At 43.6% G+C, this 6000-nt stretch overlaps 1 protein-coding gene across 4 annotated transcripts in view; it reads right to left on the minus strand.

Moving 5' to 3' along the window:
• LOC102444405 (uncharacterized) overlaps nt 1–5538 on the minus strand; it is a 166575-nt gene extending 161037 nt beyond the window's left edge. For 2 of the 4 annotated variants that reach the window (XM_089771968.1, XM_089771967.1), the window contains exon 1: nt 2886–3128. The gene's annotated coding sequence lies outside the window, so the exon portion shown is untranslated. Of the gene's footprint in view, nt 1–2885; nt 3129–5254 lie in introns of those variants that run through there. The other 2 variants (XM_075903552.2, XM_089771966.1) reach the window with 2 other exon arrangements.
• Between the last annotated feature and the right edge of the window lie 462 nt (nt 5539–6000).

The raw sequence follows: 6000 nt of genomic DNA on the forward strand, positions 1-6000 counted from the left end.
TGGTCTGACCTACTATGGTCGTTCTTCTGAGCAAGAGGAGATGGTGTGTTAGAAAGTAATAGCCAGCTCCCTCTACATAAGGTTAATGCACCTGCATTTCCCAAACCTAATTGTACATGCACACCAAGTACTCATCCCATGTTCTTCTGGTCTCAGCTACAACAAATGGAAAAGTGATGGAATCTGGAGAGCTCTGCTTTCCTGGGGGTTGAAAGAGAACCTAGTAGAACACCAGTTAAATATGAAGGCTGCTATCAGCCTTTTAAAAAGTAATTTGTTCCCAATCTCAGAACCCCTTCAGAAAGTGGCAGAATCAGACTTGCTGAAGAATTCAGGTCCATAAACTCCAGCCTAAGTACCTACTAGCCCAGGGATGGGCAACAATTTCTGATGGGGTCCACTACAAGAATTTCATAGAATCAGAGAATCACAGAATACTAGGACTGGAAGGTACCTCGAAAGGTCATCAAATCCAGTCCCCTACCCTCTTGGCAGGACCAAATACTGTTTAGACCATCCCTGATAGACATTTATCTAACCTACTCTTAAATATCTCCAGAGATAGAGATTCCACAACCTCCCTCGGCAATTTATTCCAGTGTTTGACCACCCTGACAGTTAGGAACTTTTTCCTAATGTCCAACCTAAACCTCCCTTGCTGCGGTTTAAGCCCATTGCTTCTTGTTCTATCCTCAGAGGCCAAGATGAACAAGTTTTCTCCCTCCTCCTCATGACACCCTTTTAGATACCTGAAAATGGCTATCATGTCCCCCCTCAGTCTTCTCTTTTCTAAACTAAACAAACCCAATTCTTTCAGCCTTCCTTCATAGGTCATGTTCTCTAGACCTTTAATCATTCTTGTTACTCTTCTCTGGACCCTCTCCAATTTCTCCACATCTTTCTTGAAATGCAAGAAATTTCAAGATACAATACTCCAACTGAGGCCTAACCAGCGCAAAGTAGAGAGGAAGAATGACTTCTCGTGTCTTGCTCACAACACACCTGTTAATGCATCCCAGAATCTTGTTTGCTTTTTTTGCAACAGCATCACACTGCTGACTCATATTCAACTTGTGGTCCACTATAATCCCTAGATCTCTTTCTTCCGTACTCCTTCCTAGATAGTCGCTTCCCATTCTGTACGTGTGAAACTGATTGTTCCTTCCTAAGTAGAGCACTTTACATTTGTCTTTATTAAACTTCATCCTGCTTACCTCAGACCATTTCTCCAATTTGTCCAGATAATTTTGAATTATGATCCTATCCTCCAGAGCAGTCACAACTCCTCCCTTCATCTTCCTCTTGCTTTTAAAAAGTCTTCTTGTTTCCCTTTATTCCCAAAGCTAGTTTGAGCTCATTTTATGCCTTTGCCTTTCTAATCTTTCCCCTGCATTTCCATGTTGTTTACCTATATTCATCCTTTGTAATTTGTCCTACTTTCCATTTTTTATATGACTCCTTTTTTATTTTTAGATCATGCAAGATCTCGTGGTTAAGCCAAGGCGGTCTTTTGCCATATTTTCTATCTTTCCGACGTAGCGGAACAGCTTGCTTTTGGGCCCTTAACAATGTCCCTTTGAAAAAATGCCAACTCTTCTCAGTTGTTTTTCCCCTCAGTCTTGATTCCCATGGGACCTTACCTATTAGCTCTCTGATCTTACCAAAATCCGTATTTCCGAAATCCATTGTCTCTATTTTGCTGTTCTCCCTTCTACCCTTCGTTAGAATTGTGAACTCTGTGATTTCATTATCACTTTCACCCAAGCTGCCTTCCACTTTCAAATTCTCAACCAGTTCCTCCCTATTTGTTAGGATCAAATCTAGAACAGCTTCCCCCCAGTAGCTTTTTCAACCTTCTGAAATAAAAAGTTGTCTCCAAGAACAATGCAGTCCAAGAACTTATTGGATAGTCTGTGCCCCGCTGTGTTATTTTCCCAACATATATCTGGATAGTTGAATTTGGTAAGTGGTGAGGGGTGTAGTAAGCTGAGGGTCAGTAACATGGAGTCAGTAGGCCTAAGGCCTGCAACATGGAAATAGCAGCAGGCCTGCAATCTAGTGAGCAAGACTTTGGTTCAGTAACACAGGAGCCAAGAAAGAACCCTATTGATAACTGTGTGATTGTGTAAGTTAGGTCGAGCATGGAAGGACTCAGGGAGGCACTGGGTACAGACTGTAAGCCAAAGGGGAGTAATGGAACATCTTAATAAGAAACGTCTTGGTACAAAAACTCCCTAAAAACTAATGCACATACCGACCTAGGTTCAGGACCGGGTCGAGATTGACAGCATGAAGAATAGTAAGTAAGCCCCCCTTCCATAAGGTGAGGAGTGGTAACTAGGCAACAGAGGGTGGTAACCTGGTACGTAAAGCAATGATGTAAGTTGTTTGTACCTGGCTATAAAAGGACACCGCAGAGGGTGCTCTCCGGCCGACCTTGGGGGGTGGTGGTGCACTAGGCGCCTGAACGGCAGGTGTCATTGCCTAAACTTACAGAATGCACAGTAGCTTAACTTTGACTAACTGCTGGTAATATCTGATATATGGCAATAGGCCTGCCCTGTGTTGGTACCTTGTCAACGCGGGCCATAGTGCCCAATGGTGTAACATTGTACCGATCTCTGTTACCAACTGGTAGAGCTTCGCATTTGACAATACACCTGCTCGATTGATTTCAAACCTTGCCTGCATCTGTTGTTTCCGGGGCATCTCAGGGATCTCCTGTGTTGACCTAAGTGCACGGGGTCTAACACTGTAGATAAAGGGAGTACCGATTGAAAGATCCGGGAGCAAGTGTGCAAAAGGTTTGGGTTATGTGGGGCAGGAATGAAGTAGGAGGGAGGGTCTGGGGTACTAGAGGCAGGCTTTGGCCAGAAGGTCCTTACCTGGTCAGCTCCCAGCCAGCAACCCAACAGTTTCCTCAGCAGGTAGGTTTCCTGGCTGGAAACTGGTCAATGGGAGATGCAAGATTGTGCTGGGGGTGGGGGAAGGGTACTTTGCATACTGCTTGTCCTGCAAACACAGTCAGCTCCCATTGGTTAGAAACCAGCCAATGGGAGCTGTGTGATTGTGATGGGAGTAGGGCAGTGCCTCTTCCCCACTCTTCCAGGCTCACAGCCTTCAGAGACACACATGGCCACTGAAGCTGGCTGCTCTGAGCACCGTGTGAGGGCAGGGCAGGCAGGGGTCTGACTGAGGCTCCTGCTATATCCGTGGAATGGATCCAGCTGTTTGGAAATCTGGATCCAGGCCATAGGCCATATTTTGTCTGCTCCGTGTTAGCTGGAGGACTCAGTCAATAATTAGTATACAAATAAATAGAAAACAGTGAACAAAATGTAAGCTATTGAAGACAACAACGACATCAAGCCAACGAAAAGCCAGCCTCAGAAAAGCCTTCTTTGAATTGCTACTCTGTTCATTCTTGCAATCCTAGCTGGATTCGTTTTCACTTTACAGATCATTCCTGCTGAGTTACAGCTGAACTAGGACACATTACTTAGCTCCCCCGGTTTTCACTGTCAATCACATTACCAAGTAAATAGTACAGCCTGAAAAGAAACACTTTACCATCTACAGGCATGCGCCCACAGTAACAGCCTGGCTCTGAGATAAACAAAACCATAATAGCTGCAATTCAGTGTGGACTGGAGCTGGGATTATGTGGAGAACTCATTTTAAACTCTGTGGAAAAACATGCAAAATCACCAGAATATTTTAAAGTATATTTTCTCAAACCACATGGAAACTGTTAACTGCTCACAGTTTTGGGGTGCTTTTAACCAAACAGAGATGAAGCTGTAAGGAAAGTTCAAGTCAAAACTAGGTTGTAATTGGTTTGCTTCCAGCCCTGCTGTAGTCACACCAGATCTCCTTGGAGGTTAGCAGTAACTTTATTAATGTAACTTTCAGTGCCTGCTGCTTATTAAAATGGAGTTGCAAGCATTTTAGCAGTAAAGTTCTGACAGTTATATAAAACCATTCAGTTGGAAAATATCTACAAAATACTCACTTTGGGAAAATAGACGTTACACCACCCCAAATACTAACAGGATTTAACAAATAGTACCAAATAGCACCCGCCTTTCACAACCTGACTGCCCACTGCTTTGCCCCTTGTGTGGTTCAAAATATGGCCTGTGTAAAGGGTCTTTGAGACAGGTTCATGCTGATAGGGTAACATATTTTACGCTCTTTGCACAGGAATAAAAGAGGGAGAATTGGAAAATCAGGCAAAAATTTTCCTAAGCTCACTCAAGTGCAAAAAAACAGCACACACATCTCATAGGTTGCATCTTCGCTGCAGAACAATGTAATGTAAGCTCCTACTACAGACTGTAATTGTTACCTCCCTCTAGTTAGTTGAGGTAAATCACAGGTCAGAGGTGTTTAACCTCAACTAACTAAGGGTATGTCTACACTACCCTCCTAGTTCGAACTAGGAGGGTAATGTATGCATACCGCACTTCCTAATGAAGCCCGGGATTTGAATTTCCCGGGCTTCATTAGCATAAGCGGGGAGCCGCCATTTTTAAATCCCCGCTGCTTCGAACCCCGTGTAGCGCGGCTACACGGGGCTCGAACTAGGTAGTTCGGACTAGGGTGCCTATTCCGAACTACCGGTACACCTCGTTTCACGAGGAGTACCGGTAGTTCGGAATAGGACCCTAGTCCGAACTACCTAGTTCGAGCCCCGTGTAGCCGCGCTACACGGGGTTCGAAGCAGCGGGGATTTAAAAATGGCGGCTCCCCGCTTATGCTAATGAAGCCCGGGAAATTCAAATCCCGGGCTTCATTAGCAAGTGCGGTATGCATACATTACCCCGCTAGTTCGAACTAGCGGGGTAGTGTAGACATACCCTAAGAGAGGTAAAAGTACTGTGGAATCAGCTAACACAAGGTACAAAACAACATAATATATTTTACAATAAATACATAGACTTAGTCTCATATAGTAGCAGGCAAAAACAATCTCTGTGGGATTAAAACATTTGGAAAGTATTCAAGATTGCTGAGAACTGTTTAAATCATGTAGGATTGTTTGCACATCCTAGCCAACATGCATAGAGCACAAGTAACAAGCAGCTTCGTTATACAGCATATGTTCTAACAGCCTGAACTGTTACAATGCCTTGTATTTTCAATGCAAATTCCTATCTAATGTTTAAACTGGAAACCAACAAGTTTTGTAATGGAAAAAGCAAGCTGCCTGTCACTAATTCAGAATGTGAAAAAGAACAGCCTAGTACAGTACCTGAAAGTTGACAAGCACCCAAAATACGTCTTTGGTCTCTGACTGCGTCCTTCCCTAGAAAAGTCACTTCCAGCTGCTGGGTATCTTGCAGGACTTAACCTGTAAGCTATAAGCTTTCCCTACTGTTTGTTCAGCAGGGGATATGGTCCATGGGTAGTTTTCAAAGACTGGCAAGTGAGTGGAATGAATTCTTGATCCTTGAAGCTCAGTATATGAAAAGAAAACGCTGGATTTCCCATAATCACTCCAAGAGCTTTCACTTTCATTCTGAGCTAGCATTCATCTAATTAAATAGGAACTCTTACTATACTTTGGTGCTGGATACAGATGGAGGAATCATTGTACAGGTCAAGAAAAGGCAAGGCTATTCCAGTGGCTGTCAAGTTGTGGGAAGGACACAAAAGGAGAAAAAGGGAAACTATTCAGTTTCTTAATTAAACACATTTATCTGTGTTTGTAGAGCTCGTTCTTAAATGGGTACTTGGCTGATGATGCCATAAGCACAATTGGAATTGCTGCTAGCAAGGGATGTGAAGAGGAACAAAGAAGGTTTCTACAGGCATGTTAGCAATAAGAGGGTGATCAGGGATGTCGTGGGTCCCTTACTGGATAAGGGCTGTAACCTAGTGACAGATGACGTGGGAAAAGATGAAGTACTCAATGCTTTTTTTGCATCTGTCTATTTTGGGAAGGAGGTGGCAGCCCTCAGTGGAGAAAGAACAGGTTAAGAACTATTTAGAAAAGTC

Source organism: Pelodiscus sinensis, chromosome 20, assembly GCF_052426305.1.
Source record: "Pelodiscus sinensis isolate ZL-2025 chromosome 20, ASM5242630v1, whole genome shotgun sequence".
Taxonomy (NCBI): domain Eukaryota; kingdom Metazoa; phylum Chordata; order Testudines; family Trionychidae; genus Pelodiscus; species Pelodiscus sinensis.